Here is a 16,364-nt window from a genome sequence, read left to right on the forward strand (position 1 = left end):
CACTTGTGTTATGAGTGGGACTCTTGTGGAACTCACACCACTTTCCTGTGTCCTTCTTCAGCTTCATGGTGTTGCTATTTTCTTGTGGCTTCGACGAGTTGTCTTGGGTCACCCTGCCTTGGCTTTGTCCTTTAGGCTTCGGATTTGCAGATCCAAAGTCTCGCTTCTTCTGTTTGAACTTTTTCTCGATTTTGACAGCGTATCGGTATGCTGTGCCGAGTGAGGAGATGTTCAAGAACTTAATCTCTTCCTGGATGTATCTATGTAGGCAGCCGTAGTATTTGAGTACTATATGCAGCTCAGAATCTTTGATACCAAACTGTGTGCGAAGGGTATGAAAAATGTTTGTGAACTCCAGCACATCTTGGTCTCATCCCTGCCGCAGTGTGGTCCATTTGATGTATTTGTCCTCATAGCTTTTGACAGGGTAGTGCTAATCCTTAATGGCATCCCGGAAGTCATTCCAAGTGGGTGCGACTGAAAATAGTGAGCCTGTACTTTCATCCTTCTGCTTGCAGTAGGTTTTCCACCAGTCCTTGACGTGGGGGGTTGCTTTGAGAAGAGCGAAAACAATCTTTTCTCGACTTGAAAATTCATGAACAGAAAAGTATCCTTCTAGAAGATTTAACCATTTATCTATGGCATCTACATCTATTTGACCCTCGAAGATGGGGATTTCAAAATTAACTTGTACCTTAAACGGTGTGGCATTTCCAGAGTAGCTGTTGGAAGCCGATGCGTCGCCTCTGGGTAGCCGCTGAAGGATCTGCGTAAAGTTGTCCATCATTGCATTCCTTTGTCACTCGAGGGCTTCTTCGAGCAAGATTTTGATAGGATCTCCTGCCCCCTCGTCTTTCTTCTCATCCGCCATGGGAGGCCGTCAGGATTTGTGAGGCTGGTCTTGCAAAGGTTCAACCAGTTCAAGCCCTAACTACTTATATCCCGACCTTGTTGGGGACATGCAAAGAAAAACAGGGAAAAAGTAGACCGCTCTAATACCACTGATCCGGCTTAAACAGGAATGCAACAAATTACAGAGATAACCATAAACACAGATATGTAGTGGAAATAACACTTCATTTCATTAATGTAAAATACTGAAATATTCTTACAAACAGTAATGGAAATAAATCAGCTAAGGCGATGGTAGCTTATCTCTGAGAAGAGATGTGGTGGCTACATGCCTCTAAACTGCGTTACAATGAGGCTCGAAGGCCTATTTATTGTTGAGAAACAATGAAAAACCCTTAACGTTCCAAAGCCTAACCCTAGAAGATGAAACGCCAAACTGTGGGCCCCATTTGGGTAAATTGGTACATCAATTTCCCGTGGTCATAACTTTGGCATATGATCTCCGTTTGACGCGTACAATAGATCGTTAGAAAGATCTATCTGAGCACTACCACTTTGGGAATGGAAACATCGGTCCATGGACCCATGTTGCCCCCAGATTTCCAAAAAAATGTCATTTAGGGCCTCAAAACGGCTCTAGAAGTTTAGGACCTGAAAAACTACTAAAAATAGTAAACTGTGCTACAATTTAGGAAACTGAAAAAGCTGAAAGAGACAGTTTTGGGGGTCCAAACGGGATAGGTGGGTGGCCACCAACATCCACCTGGATCAAGAATATTATAGAAAAATAATCAATGCAGATGAAGTTAACTTCATCAATACCAAGAAGAAGGCTTATCTCAATATAAAAGAACAATTAGTCCTGTTCATATGCAACTCTAGGGAGGCTGGCAAAGAAGTAGATTTGATATTACAGAGAATGAAGTTCCAAAGGAGTTTTGTTTGGAGATATGACCCTTTGGAATTCACCACAAAGAAGAGACAAAAGGTCAAGCTAGGACCTTTCATTCACCACCCCATACCTGAAATATAAGCATATGAAAATCAAACAGAATGGGTGGAAGGTACCCTAGTAGAGCAAGACAACACCAGAGTAAATGTAGAGAATGCTCTAATTGATTTAGAAAAGCATCTTGATGACAACTCTTTTCTGCAGGTACCAGAAGAACTAGAAAAAACCATGAGTACCCCTCCAGTCATGTAGACTCCTCAGAATCAGGAGAAGATCCCAAAAAGAAACACAGAAGGGGCTTCCACTTCAGGAATGGACACCTTCTAGTTTTAGTAGGAATCAAACAAGAGGCAAAGGCTAAATCCAGCCTCTGAGTAGGAATATACTGAAGACTCAACTGAGGTCACAAATACAGAAGTAGAAAGAAGTAGGCCTACCACTCCATCTGGAGGCATGCAAGAGCCTTCCACATCACAAACTCAGATGTTGGAAAGGCAGCTTAGTGTTGAAGTGTCTTCCTTTAGAATGCCTACTAACAAAGATCAAGATATCAAGGAAAGATACAAGGAAATCAAAGCTAGAAATGAGAGGCTTAAGGCCCAAACATATGCACAATACCTAAAGCTGACTCCCACCAATCAAACAAGGCTAATGTCAGCCTTTGACATTAAAGAGGGAAAGCTACAGATGACTTTTGTTAAACCCATAGCTCAGTAGCCCAAGACAACATCAGATTTTAAGAAGGTGGATTTTGAAGTGTTGGTGAGGGATATTCATCCCATAGACTAGATTGAACTACATAAACAAGCTGGAGAGATGATATACTCCACTGTGACAAGTAAAGCCATAACTGCCCATCAGCTACAGAACTCTTTGAACAACATCTCAGCACAATTTCAGTTAGAGAAGGCCTCCTCACAGGCCAAGGATACAAGGATCAAGTCCTTAGAGGACTTAGTGATTAAATTGGGACACGATCCCAAGGATATAAAAGCTACAGAGCAGCTTATTAAGAAGAAAAATGATGATATTGTTGCACTTAAGAGGCAATTGAAAATACCCCAGCTGCATCATCCTCAAACTCTAGAAGTCATAGAGAATCAAACCAGACATGAGGAATTGATGGACTTGGTCCTGAAGCTGAACGATCAACTTAAGGAGATAGAAAAGGAGTTGGACACTTTAATTCAATCAAAGCAAAGTGACTTGGCCACAACTTCCAAGGATGTCATCCCAACAGTATCTACAACAGTTCCTTCTACACTGGAAGCATCACTGGCACCCACTACTCCACCTACCACAACATTGCCAGTAACAACAAAATCTACAACAACAACAGGTGCACAAGGAGAAAAAGTAGCAGAATTGAGTAAAGCCATGGAAGAAATGTCTATATAGGCTACAGAGATGAAAAGGCTAAAGGAAAAGGTGGCAAGTTTGGAAACGGACTGCAAACTTGCCCAACTGAAGCATAAAGAAGAAGCACAAAAAGCCCAAAGAATGGGTGAGAGAATCAAAATCCTAGAGAAGTATTTAACACTGTAGAAATCACTTGGAGAAACCAAGGAAATGCCGTGTTCCAATATCATTGACTCTGTCAATGATATTTGGCGATCAATCCAAGTTATTTTTGAAAAAACATAGTTAGTAAAGATAGCTACAGAAGCTATCCAGAAAGTGAAGGAGGAGTTGGGAGATAAGCCAGAGGATGCAAATAAACTCATCCACTTCCTCAACAACACGAATAGATATGAGCTCCATGAGCTAAATATAGAAGATAGGACTGCGACCATTTTAGAAATAAGGAAGGTCCTTTCCAGAAAGAACCTTATGCTAAATTTAGAAGAAAAGTGCCACAATATGTAGGTAGCCATTGATAGGTTCATGGCTAAATTCCAGATTTTGAGGGAGAAAGGTTTGCCCAGTCCTATGGTTATCAATGACAAAATCATGACACAGTTGGACTATGGTGATAGACTCAGAAAATTGGCTAGGGAACAAGCGAGTTCTTCATCCATAAAATCCCTGCCAATAGGCAAAGTTTTATATGACACATTTGAAAACTTGTTTTTTCTAGAACATGAGGTCAAACATTTATTCCTCACCAAACCCAATTTTGCCAAATATACTGAAGCTGATGAGATCTATAGGAGGATGATTAATGTAAAATTACCAGATGCAGGATGGTGGGAGAATATGACTGATTTACTGTGATGAATTTACAGCAAAAAGTTACCACACAGTAAAAACATAGCAACCAGGTAAACAAGTAAAAATAGCACATCAGGGTCAAAGAGTATTAAGTGAAAGATGAAAGTAAAGAAAACTCCAACATGAAACTCCACAACTGCAAGGTAACATAAAGGGCTACAAATCCAACCATAATAGCCAGCAGTACCAAATAAAAAGGGACAGCATGAAACAGTTCATTATCTGTCTTTATCTTTTTGCAAGAAGATATTTATATTTCCTAAATTTAATCTCAAATCAGTTTGAGATATTTTGTAATAATTTTTTGTATAAATACATCACAAATTGAAGTATGTAGGGTGGATTCTTAGACATTTCTATAGATTTTTTGATCAAAGACTGTAAGCTAGTGTATCATTGTTTGAACTAGCAAGCTGGATTAATGAATAAAGTAAAGACATTTCACTAGATTCATGTGTAGTGCGAAGAACAACAAGTATTTTCTCTTGTGATGTTATTTTCTTTATAAGTTTTTCATACTCTTAAATGTATCTGAAATCTGAATGTTGTAATATGGAATGATATCTCAGAACTTGCTTCATTGCACTCTATTTTAACTATTATGCATTTTAATGTTTTCTGCTAATTATCTAAGTTAAGGAATTCTTGATTGCTCCTTAGTTCAGGTAGTTTCCCTCTGATCTGATGCGGGAGCATGTAACTCAGAGGGGAAAAATCTTCCAAATTATTTCAAAAATAAAAAAAAATCTACAGGCAAGGGAGTGGGGTCCTTTAGCCTGCAATTTCTATGCTTTCTTAGTTAAAAATAGAATAAATTCTAGCAATAAATCATGCTATTTGTAACAGAGCTTTTCAAGCTTTAAATCATCCTATAAAGCATGCTTTTCTTTGTATCAGATAAGGACCGAGAGGGCCTATCCTTGGTTATAAATAAAGAGGCAACAAAGCTCTCCAGAAACAGAGGAGAGGGGCGAGTGCCATAGTATTATTTTGAAAAATTTGTTCTCTCAGTGTCTTTTATGAAACGACTCTGTATTATGCATGTGTAGATTATTGTGTGGCGCTTTAATAGTGTTGTATTGGTGACTGGGTTCCGCACGATACAATACTGTATATTAATCATTGAATTCATTTTCCCTTTCGTTTATGGTTATACAGGCTTGATTTATAATTGCGCATATATTCGGGCTATTGCTAGAACTCTTGCAAATTTTCATTAAGTGGCTGTAGTGTATTTGAGACTTTATAACTGGAAGATCTTACCTTATTGGTTCGAGACCGTATCTGCGCCGAGAGGTCCTTTGAAACGTTAGTCGTGTGTTCAGTTTACAAAGTTTTTCAGTTTGAAGGAACCATATCGCAATAGGGGCGAGTTCCGAATTTGGGAACCGAAATGATATAAATTTTGATAGATACATATCGCAGAGTCCGTCATCTCGGAGGCAGGGAAGTTTTTATTTGTATCGACCGGCGAAAGTGGAACTGGCGACATATTAAAAGCCGCATATAAGTGTATCGGGTCCATTTCGGAGGGAATAAGACCATTGTTTGAGCGATCGCTGACTTGTCTATACGTCGGCCAAAACCAACATAAAGGGCAGAGATATATAGCGAATTATATATATATCGACCGAAAATAGTATAGAGAGCAAGAGAAATATATATGGCCGTCGGTCCATGATATGCGAGCCTTGGTCCATGGTAAGGCCCCACCAATAACTACCACCGATGCGATCTTGCATCGGGCCAAAGAGCTAAGGGAGAACAAACGTGGCATATATATACATTGTATTGCATAAGTCCACCAATTGGATATCGCTTTAAAGACTTCACCGAAAAGCCACTGTTTGATAATAAAGCATGACCGTAGTGTTTTTTGAATGAAATACTAGGTTAATGACTGATGCGCCCAGAGCTGAAGAAAGGGAAATTGATCAAGACATAGAAGAGCTTGCTGGCAGATTAGGGAGATTGTCTCTAACGCCTGCACCCTCGCCATCATTAGTGGTATCAGAGCCATCAACTGACATTGAATTGAATCTCAGGAGCAGAAGAAGGATGGCTTTCAGAATTGGAAGAGGACGAGGACGTGGTGGAAGAGGACGACCTACTGCAAATGCTGAACTAATGGAAACAGTAGAAGAGCTGCGAGCTAGAGTGGATGCATTAACTTCAGATAGAAATATAGATGATGGAGATGTCAGTGAGCCCGAAATTGAAGTTGCTGAAGAGGAGGAAGCTGTACAGGTTACTCCTGAGATGAGATTCTTTCAGTCAGTGTTGAAATCCACAGCCAGGCCATGGAACCAATTAGTACCGATATATCAAGGAGGACTGAATCCAGAAGAATTGATCGACTGGATTAACAGCATGGAGAAATTCTTCGATTACGAAGAAACAGAAGATGAGAAGAAAGTAAAGTTTGCTATCACCAAGTTAAAAGGCCATGCAACACTCTGGTGGGATGGTGTGCAGGCGGAAAGGAAGAGACTTGGTAAACAACCTATCAAGAACTGGAGCCGAATGGTAGCAAAGTTAAGAGGTAAGTTCTTGCCAAGTAATTATCAGCAAACATTGTTTAGACAAATGCAAAATCTTAGACAGAGAGCTTTAACAGTAAAAGAATATACAGAAGAGTTTTATAAAGTAAGCATAAGAGCTGGAGAAGCCCAAGACACAGATGAGAAGGTAGCTAGATATATGAATGGCCTTAGGATGGACATTCAGGATGAGATAAGTCTGTTGTCTCCTAAAACAGTAGAGGAAGCTTATCAGATAGCACTGAAAGCTGAGGAAAAACTCATAAGGAAGCAGTCTACCAAAGGGAGAGGGACTTTCAGAGGAAAAGGAAGTCAAGGTGGTAGAGGAAGATCTACAGCACCTAAAGATGGAGCTAGCAGTAGCTCAACCCAACATGCACCCAGAGAAGGTGATGCAAGAGGCAGAGGGAGTTTTTCTAGAGGAAGAGGAGGCAGAGGAAGAGGCAGAGAAATAAGATGTTACAGATGTAACAAGCTGGGACACAGAGCTTTTGAGTGCCCAGAGAATGCAGACATAAAGCAGAGGAATGCAATTTTTGCTCCAGCTGAAGAAGAAGCACCAGCAGCAGCGGTAGTAGAAGAAGAAAATACACCAGAAAGAGGAGAATCTCTGGTGGTAAATAAAGTCTTACTTAAGCCAATGAAGGAGGTGGCTGCTGAACCGCCACAAAGGAAAACTTTATTCAGGACAGTGTGCAAGGTCCAAGGGAAATGTTGCTAGTTGATCATTGATAGTGGCAGCACTGATAATTTGGTCTCTACAGAAGTAGTGGAGAAATTGAAGCTGAAGACAATGAAGCATCCAACACCTTATAAGGTGTCATGGTTACAAAAGGGACACCAACTGTTGGTAAGTGAACAGTGTGAAGTGGAATTTCAAGTGGGCAAGTACAAAGATAAAATTGTTTGTGATGTGATGCCTATGGACGTGTGTCACATATTGCTTGGAAGGTTTTGGCAATATGACAGAGGAGCCATACATGACGGGAAGAGAAACACCTACAAGTTTGGAAAGGATGGTGTTAATCATACATTGTTGCCTTTGCAAGAAGAAGACGTACCGGGACAGAGGACTGATCCAAAAACTCTATTACTTGGAGGGAAGGAGTACTTGAAGAAGATTGAAGAAAATGAGGTAAATTTTGCTGTAATTTGCAAGCCCAAGATGATATTGACTTCTACTAAAATTTCTGAATTACCCATTGAAATTCAAGAAATGTTGGAGAATTATTATGATATTATTGTTGATGATTTGCCTAATGAATTACCGCCAATTCGGAAAATCAGTCATCATATAGACTTGATTCTTGGAGCAAGTCTACCTAACAAAGCAGCATATAGAATGACTCCTGCAGAAAATGAAGAAGTTAAGAAACAGGTGCAAGAATTGCTTGACAAGGGGTTGATTAAGGAAAGCCTGAGTCCTTGTGCGGTGCCAACAGTGCTGAGCCCGAAGAAGGATGGAGGCTAGAGAATGTGTACAGATTCAAGAGCCATCAATAAAATTACAATCAGGTACAGATTTCCATTACCCAGAATTGAAGATTTAATGGATTGCTTGTCTGGCGCAAAATATTTTTCAAAGTTAGATCTTAAAAGTGGTTATCATCAAATAAGAATAAGAGAAGGGGATGAATGGAAAACCGCTTTTAAGACCAATGAAGGATTATATGAGTGGAGAGTGATTCCTTTTGGGTTGTCCAATGCACCAAGTACATTCATGAGGCTTATGAATGAAGTTCTTAAAGAATTCATTGGTAAATTTGTAATCGTATATCTGGATGATATATTAGTCTATAGCAGATCCAAGGAGGAACACTTGAGGCATTTAAATTATGTCTTACAGAAGCTGCAGCAAGAAAAACTATTGTTGAATCTAAAGAAGTGTTTATTTATGAAAGAGGAGCTGGTGTACTTGGGATTTGTTATCTCAGCTGAAGGATTGAAGATGGATCCAGAAAAGATCAAAGCAATTGTGGAGTGGCCTTCACCCAAGAGTATTTTTGAGGTAAGGAGTTTTCATGGTCTTGCTAGTTTTTACAGAAAATTCATTAAGAATTTTAGTAAGATTAATGCACCTATTATTGAGACCATAAAGAAAGATAAACAGCCATTTAAATGGACTGCTGAAGCTGAGAGAAATTTTCAGCTGCTAAAGAAGAAAATAACTGAAAAGCCTGTTTTGGTTCTTCCTGATTTTATCAAAAATTTTCAAGTTAAGTGTGATGCCAGTGCAGAAGCAATTGGAGGAGTTTTAAGCCAAGAAGATAAACCAATAGCTTATTTCAGTGAAAATCTAAATGATGCAAAAAGGAAGTATTCTTCTTATGATAAGGAGTTTTACGCAGTTGTGCAGGCACTAAAGAAGTGGAGGCATTATTTAATGTCGAAAGAATTTAATCTTTATTCAGATAACCATGCATTGCAGTTTATAATGCATCAGCCAAAACTCAGCCAGAGACATGCTAAATGGGTAGAATATCTTCAAGGCTTCCATTTTGTGTTGAAGCATATAACGGGACAGTCAAACAAAGTCACAAATGCCTTAAGTAGGAGAAGTATATTGCTGCAAGAAAGTCAAATTCAAGTGTTGGGGTTTGATTTTCTTAAGGAATTATATGAGACCGATTCAAATTTTAAGGAGGCATTTGAGGCTTGTAAGAATCTTGTTTTGGCAGACAGGAGCAAGTGGCTGGATTATTTTATACAAGATGGTCTGTTGTTTAAGAAAAATCAGCTGTGCATACCCAACTGTTCAATGAGAGAGAATTTAATCAAAGAGAAGCATAGTGGAGGACTTGCAGGGAATTTTGGTAGAGAGAAGACCTTTGAACAGCTCAACAGATTTTACTTCTGGCCGAAAATGAAATTTGAAGTAGAGAAGTATGTAAGAAATTGTAAAGTCTGCCAGTATGCAAAAGGAAGGAGCCAGAATACAGGGTTGTATATTCCATTGCCAATTCCAGATAGGCCTTGGGATATGGTAAGTATGGATTTTGTGCTCGGATTGCCAAAGACTCAAAAGGGCTATGATTCAATTTTTGTTGTAGTGGACAGATTTTCAAAAATGGCACACTTTATTCCATGTTATAAAACTAGTGATGCTTCTCACATTGCTAACTTGTTTTTTAGAGAAATTGTAAGATTACATGGATTGCCCAAAAGCATTGTTTCAAACAGGGATTCAAAGTTCGTTGGACATTTCTGGAGAACACTATGGAAGAAGCTGGGAACTAGATTAAGTTTCAGTTCTGCCTATCATCCACAAACTGATGGACAGACTGAAGTTGTGAACAGAAGTTTAGGCAATCTTTTGAGGAGCTTTACTGTAGAACATCCAAAGCAATGGGATCAAGTGTTACCACAAGTTGAATATGCATATAATGACTCACCAAACAGGAGCACAGGACAGAGCCCATTCCATATTGTTTATGGAATGCACCCAAGAGGAATATCTGAATTAAGGAACTTGGGAAAAGAAGAAATAAGAAGTGCAAAAGGTGAAGACTTTACTTCAAGAATGCAGGCAATACATGAATAGGTGAAACAACAGCTACAGGACAACAACATTCAATATAAAACCAAAGCAGACATGAAGAGAAGAGAAATGAACTTTGAAGTTCGAGACTTGGTTTTGGCACACCTCAGAAAGGAGAGATTTCCAAAGGAAGCATATAATAAGTTAAAATCCAAGAAAATTGGACCATGCAGGATAATGAGGAAATTCTCTGCAAATGCTTATGAAATTGAATTACCACCTGGTGTGGGAATATCACCAATTTTTAATGTTGTAGACTTGTACAAATATGAAAATGAAGCTGTAGATGATACATCACAGGATCAAGAGACTCCAGAGATTGACTGGGTAAAACAGTTACCCACAGCCAAGGATTTACAGCCAGAAAGAATTCTGGACAAGAAAGTGTATAAGAAGACAAGGGGACGAGAATATTTCCAGTATCTGATGAAATGGAAGGGACAGCTGATCGCTGAAGCTACTTGGGTTACAGAAGACATTCTACAGAAATTGGGCAAGTCTGTAGATGAGCTCATGGACAGGAGCCCATGAAGAATTTTGTCCTCAGGAGTCTGATGCGGGAGCATGTAACTCAGAGGGGAAAAATCTTCCAAATTATTTCAAAAATCAAAAAAAATCTACAGGCAAGGGAGTGGGGTCCTTTAGCCTGCAATTTCTATGCTTTCTTAGTTAAAAATAGAATAAATTCTAGCAATAAATCATGTTATTTGTAACAGAGCTTTTCAAGCTTTAAATCATCCTGTAAAGCATGCTTTTCTTTGTATCGGATAAGGACCGAGAGGGCCTATCCTTAGTTATAAATAAAGAGGCAGCAAAGCTCTCCAGAGACAGAGGAGAGGGGCGAGTGCCATAGTATTATTTTGAAAAACTTGTTCTCTCAGTGTCTTTTATAAAACGACTCTGTATTATGCATGTGTAGATTATTGTGTGACGCTTTAATAGTGTTGTATTGGTGACTGGGTTCCGCACGATACAATACTGTATATTAATCATTGAATTCATTTTCCCTTTCGTTTATGGTTATACATGCTTGATTTATAATTGCGCATATATTCGGGCTATTGCTAGAACTCTTGCAAATTTTCATTAAGTGGCTGTAGTGTATTTGAGACTTTATAACTGGAAGCTCTTACCTTATTGGTCCGAGACCGTATCTGCGCCGAGAGGTCCTTTGAAATGTTAGTCGTGTGTTCAGTTTACAAAGTTTTTCAGTTTGAAGGAACCATATCGCAACAGGGGCGAGTTCTGAATTTGGGAACTGAAATGATATAAATTGTGATAGATACATATCACAGAGTCCGTCATCTCGGAGGCAGGGAAGTTGTTATTTGTATCGACCGGCGAAAGCGGAACTGGCGACATATTAAAAGCCGCATATAAGTGTATTGGGTCCATTTCGGAGGGAATAAGACCATTGTTTGAGCGATCGCTGACTTGTCTATACGTCGGCCAAAACCAACATAAAGGGTAGAGATATATAGCGACTTATATATATATTGACCGGAAATAGTATAGAGAGCAAGAGAAATATATATGGCCGTCGGTCCATGATATGCGAGCCTTGGTCCATGGTAAGGCCCCACCAATAACTACCGCCGATGCGATCTTGCATCGGGCCAAAGAGCTAAGGGAGAACAAACGTGGCATATATATACATTGTATTGCATAAGTCCGCCAATTGGATATCGCTTTAAAGACTTCACCGAAAAGCCACTGTTTGATAATAAAGCATGACCGTAGTGTTTTTTGAATGAAATACTAGGTTAATGACTGATGCGCCTAGAGCTGAAGAAAGGGAAATTGATCAAGACATAGAAGAGCTTGTTGGCAGATTAGGGAGATTGTGTCTAACGCCTGCACCCTCGCCATCATGATCTATAGTAAAGGATCCTTAATTTCCCTTTGCTCATGAGAACCCTATGTTCCTCCTTTTAATCTGGGTTTGAGAATTCTTAAGTGCTCTCTCACCCTAGTTAAGATCATTTCACCCATTTGACATAAAACATGTGCTTCACTATGCTAGCTTGCCCATTGAACACTCCCTTTAATTATTTAATCCCAGTTCTTCTACCCTTCTTTGAATCCATAGCCCAATAGCCAGAGACATCATTCTATCAATCTGTTTAAGGATTCCACCTTCGAACTTTGAATACACATCCAAAACCCCCTGAACTTGAAGAACTAGCCTAAAATCTTAGCAAACAAAGCTAAAACATATAGAGAGAGCCCTCTCTGAGTCATAGGTTGGCTAGAGCCTATACTTGAAATATTGGTTTGTGGTTACCTCAGCCTTTTCCTTCTTCTAATAACTTCTAGGGAGAATTTCTGAGTGATAACAGAGACAAAGAATACGATTACAAATACTTTTACTTCCAAATTTAAGGAAACGTTATGGGATGATTAATTGCTAGAGGGGAAAAAGAAACTAAAGTATTATAAGGAACTGATCAAACCAACTCTTGCTAACCAAAATGACGTTTCTCCCTTAACCAGTGTTAAGAAAAAAATGAACACTGTGAAGATAATAACTAATTCCCATGAGCTTCAAAGTGAAACTGGATCTCTATTCTGAAAACACCTTGGGATGAAAGATTTTGTCGCCTTTGCGATTCTAAGAAAGTTGAAAATGAAAAACACTTTATCTTAGATTGACCGACTCTTACTCACATCTGATCTCATTTCCATAAAATTTTCCATAATACCAACCTTCTTGAATTGCTAAATTAGCAAACCTATAGTGATCTATAAACTTTTCTTTCCTTCTTTTTGATCATAGAAATGAAATTTTAAAGTCTCAATTAATCCCCCTTCTTCATCATCATCATCATCATCATTCTTTTAAGTTCATGGTATTTGATATGGTCTTACATTATAGTGATCTTTAAACCTTTCTTTCCCTTCTTTTTGATCATATAAATACAATTTTAAAGTGTCAATTAATCCCCCTTCTTCTTCATCATCATCATCATCATCGTCATCGTTGTCGTCGTCGTCGTCGTCGTCGTCGCCGCCGTCGTCGTCGTCGTCGTCATCGTCGTCGTCGTCACTGCCGTTGCCATCATCATTTTAATTTCATGCTATTTGATATGGTCTTACATTATAGTTTTATTCAACAATCTTTTTTATTAGATTTCCTACTTTTGAAAATGAATATATACACATTTAATCGCAGACTTTTACTCAAAATATTTATATTTATTTATTAATACATTAGTTTTAGATTAGATATATAATTAAACTTCTTAGTTCCATTCCATACTATTGAACATGATTTTATATTATGGTTTTATTAAATTGTTGATTTGGTTTGACCTACTTCTTTTAAGTTCATGGTATTTGATATGGTCTTACATTATAGCTTTATTCAACAACCTTTTTCATTAGATTTCCTACTTTTGCAAATGAAGATATACACATTAATAATCACGAACTTTTACTCAAAATATTTATATTTATTTATTAATACATTATTTTATAGATTAAATGTATAATTAAACTTCTTAGTTCCATTCCATACTATTGGACATGATTTTATATTATGGTTTTATTAAATTGTTGATTTGGTTTGACCTACTATTTTTGGAAATAGAAATGAATATATGCACACTACAAACTACTCTTTGAGAATAAAGAGATAAATATGAACAACTTCAGAGTTTTAATTAAATATTTATATTTATTTATTAGTAAATTAATAAAATAAAAAATTTATATTTATTTATAAGTACATTAATAAAATTATATTAAATATAAAATAATTTTTTTTAGACGGACATGATTAATTTGATGTAACATATTATTTTCAAGAATGGAAAAATACACATTGCGGACAATCCGAATCCAAAATCTCAAAATTCTCACCACAGAAATCTATAAACTCTCAAATACATACTAATAATTACAAAATTGCAATTATGATACAATATATACAATTGATAACCCCAAAATTAAACGTAATTTTATATTATAACTTTGTTAAAGCCCTAATTTAATTACATTTAAGTATTTTTTATTTAATTATATTTTGTTTTTTAAGGTGATTATACCTTTCATCAAAATCGTTTTGATTATACTTGTGATGTAAGGTTAAGATTATATTATAAAACTCTAACAGATAATCATAAATATAATTATATATTATTTTAAAATTTATTTGATGATTTGGCCAAACATGGACATATTAAGTTCGTATGAGATCATGACTAAAATTTAAAATAAATGAAGAGATAAAGCAAGAGCCCTCAGCATTCAAAGTCTATATAAATAAGTTAAAATATGGAAGATCCATCTTATGTTAAATAAAATTTGGAGTACCACTTTGATGTCGAAATTTCCATAGCTTTTTCCATTGTTTTTTGGTTAGTGCTGGGCTAGGTTAGCTGCTTGTATTTCCATGGTTGTGCCAGCGTTCCACCAGCCTATTGGTGCTTGATTTTCCATTGGTTTTTGGTTGGTGCGCTAAGTAAAACGGATCAACTGTTCTTGTTACGCCGTAAGGCGTTCTTCTTTGAAACGAACTCACCTAACTGCCACGGTGTACAACGTTCGATGAAATGTTAGACGATTAAAACAATATTGGGCGTTAGATCACCACCGACTCCTCCTACTTAATCGTAAACCGACTCGGTATTCCTTTACTTTTCAACTTCTTCTTCAACCGTCCGACTTCTTTTTCTTCACCAATAAATTCAACCAAACCAGCTCCTTCGTTAGATCACCACCGACTTCAACTTTTTAATTTCTTCGAGGTTTCACTCAGTAGAGAATTCAATCTCTGCTCAACACATTCAAATTCAATGAGAGAGCGACTGGACTTCGACATCGATCTCGCACCCTTTAGCCTGATGAGTACGAAGGCTAAAGAATTGGGTCTTCGAAAACTCAGTAGAGAATTCAATCTCTGCTCAACAAATTCAATGAGAGAGCGACTGGACTTCGACATCGATCCCGCACCCTTTAGCCTGATGAGTACGAAGGCTAAAGAATCGGATTGAGACAATGTGCAGGTCACCAGCAGAAATATGAGTTAACTTGTAGATTCATATGTACAAACCCTTCGTAAGAACTATCCATTCGTGTCCAGGAAAAAAGATTATAAATATTGGACTCTAGAAGATTGCCCAAATGGAGTGCCATTAATCTGAACTGCAAGAGGATGCAGAGTTGCCCATGTGTCCGAGACTGAGCATATAAGTTGAGGCTCTGGTATTGGATGAAAAGGAGGAAAAATGTGAAGCAGCAGAAGTTCAGATTTCAAGAACAGCACAGATATGTATGATCAAAGTATGTTGGAAGCAAATCCTGCCAATCAACTACTCAACCATGTCAGGTTTCTGCATGAGGTAATTTCACCGGTTCTCTGCTTTAGAAATGAAATTGTAATTTTATGATTTCCGCATATTGATTCTCCAGTGGATTTTGGGATATCGAGTTTGATTTAATTATGGGGTTTCATATATTATATGGACTAGGTGCAACATGATATTGTGGAAACAGAGGAATACTACCGAAGGGAAATGTTGCCAAGCCCGGAAGATGCAGAGATATTGTCACTCTAAGCCAAGTTCACATGGAAAATACATAACGTTGCAGCGCGGGCTAAATCTTGCTTTGCTCGAGTAGTGAACGCTGTCCCCGATGAGTGGTGGATGTTTCATATCTCTTTCGTTTAGCTGTAGCACAATAATGAACAATGTTCCATAGCCACATCGGGTAAACCTCATGCTCAGAGGAGTTTTAATTTTGTTTTTTTCATGTTAGTAACGATCTTGCTGAATTTATAGTATAGATTTAAATCATTGTGATCCAGTTTGAATTCCAATTTGTTTTGGAATTTATTTCCAATTTAGCGAAAGAACCCAACAAAATAAAATTGGTTAATATATTTACGCCGTAAGGGGTTCCTTTTTGAAACGAACTCTCTTTGAAACGAACTCACCTAACTGCCACTGCAACGTTCGATGAAATGTTAGATGATTAAAACAATATTGGGCGTTAGATCACCACCGACTCCTCCTACTTGATCGACTCGGTATTCCTTTACTTTTCAACTTCTTCTTCAACCGTCCGAGTTCTTTTTCTTCACCAATAAATTCAACCAAACCAGCTCCTTCGTTAGATCACCACCGACTTCAACAGGCGATTCAGCCGTGCTTGCAACCAGCTCCTCTGGCTTTTTAATTTCTTCGAGGTTTCTACTGTTTCTTCAACTGAAGGGGCTTTTTAATTTCTTCGAGGTTTCCACTGTTTTTTGAAGAGGAGGTTCAGGTAT

The 16,364-nt window shown here is 37.9% G+C and overlaps 1 pseudogene; it reads left to right on the forward strand.

Moving 5' to 3' along the window:
- LOC149187312 (uncharacterized) overlaps window positions 1-15,800 on the forward strand; it is a 43,316-nt pseudogene extending 27,516 nt beyond the window's left edge.
- Window positions 15,801-16,364: the final 564 nt, after the last annotated feature.

The sequence above is a fragment of the Pinus tabuliformis genome, chromosome 3_1 (assembly GCF_031772625.1).
Source record: "Pinus tabuliformis cultivar Carrire ecotype Pingquan chromosome 3_1, CPIR1, whole genome shotgun sequence".
Lineage (NCBI taxonomy): Eukaryota > Viridiplantae > Streptophyta > Pinopsida > Pinales > Pinaceae > Pinus > Pinus tabuliformis.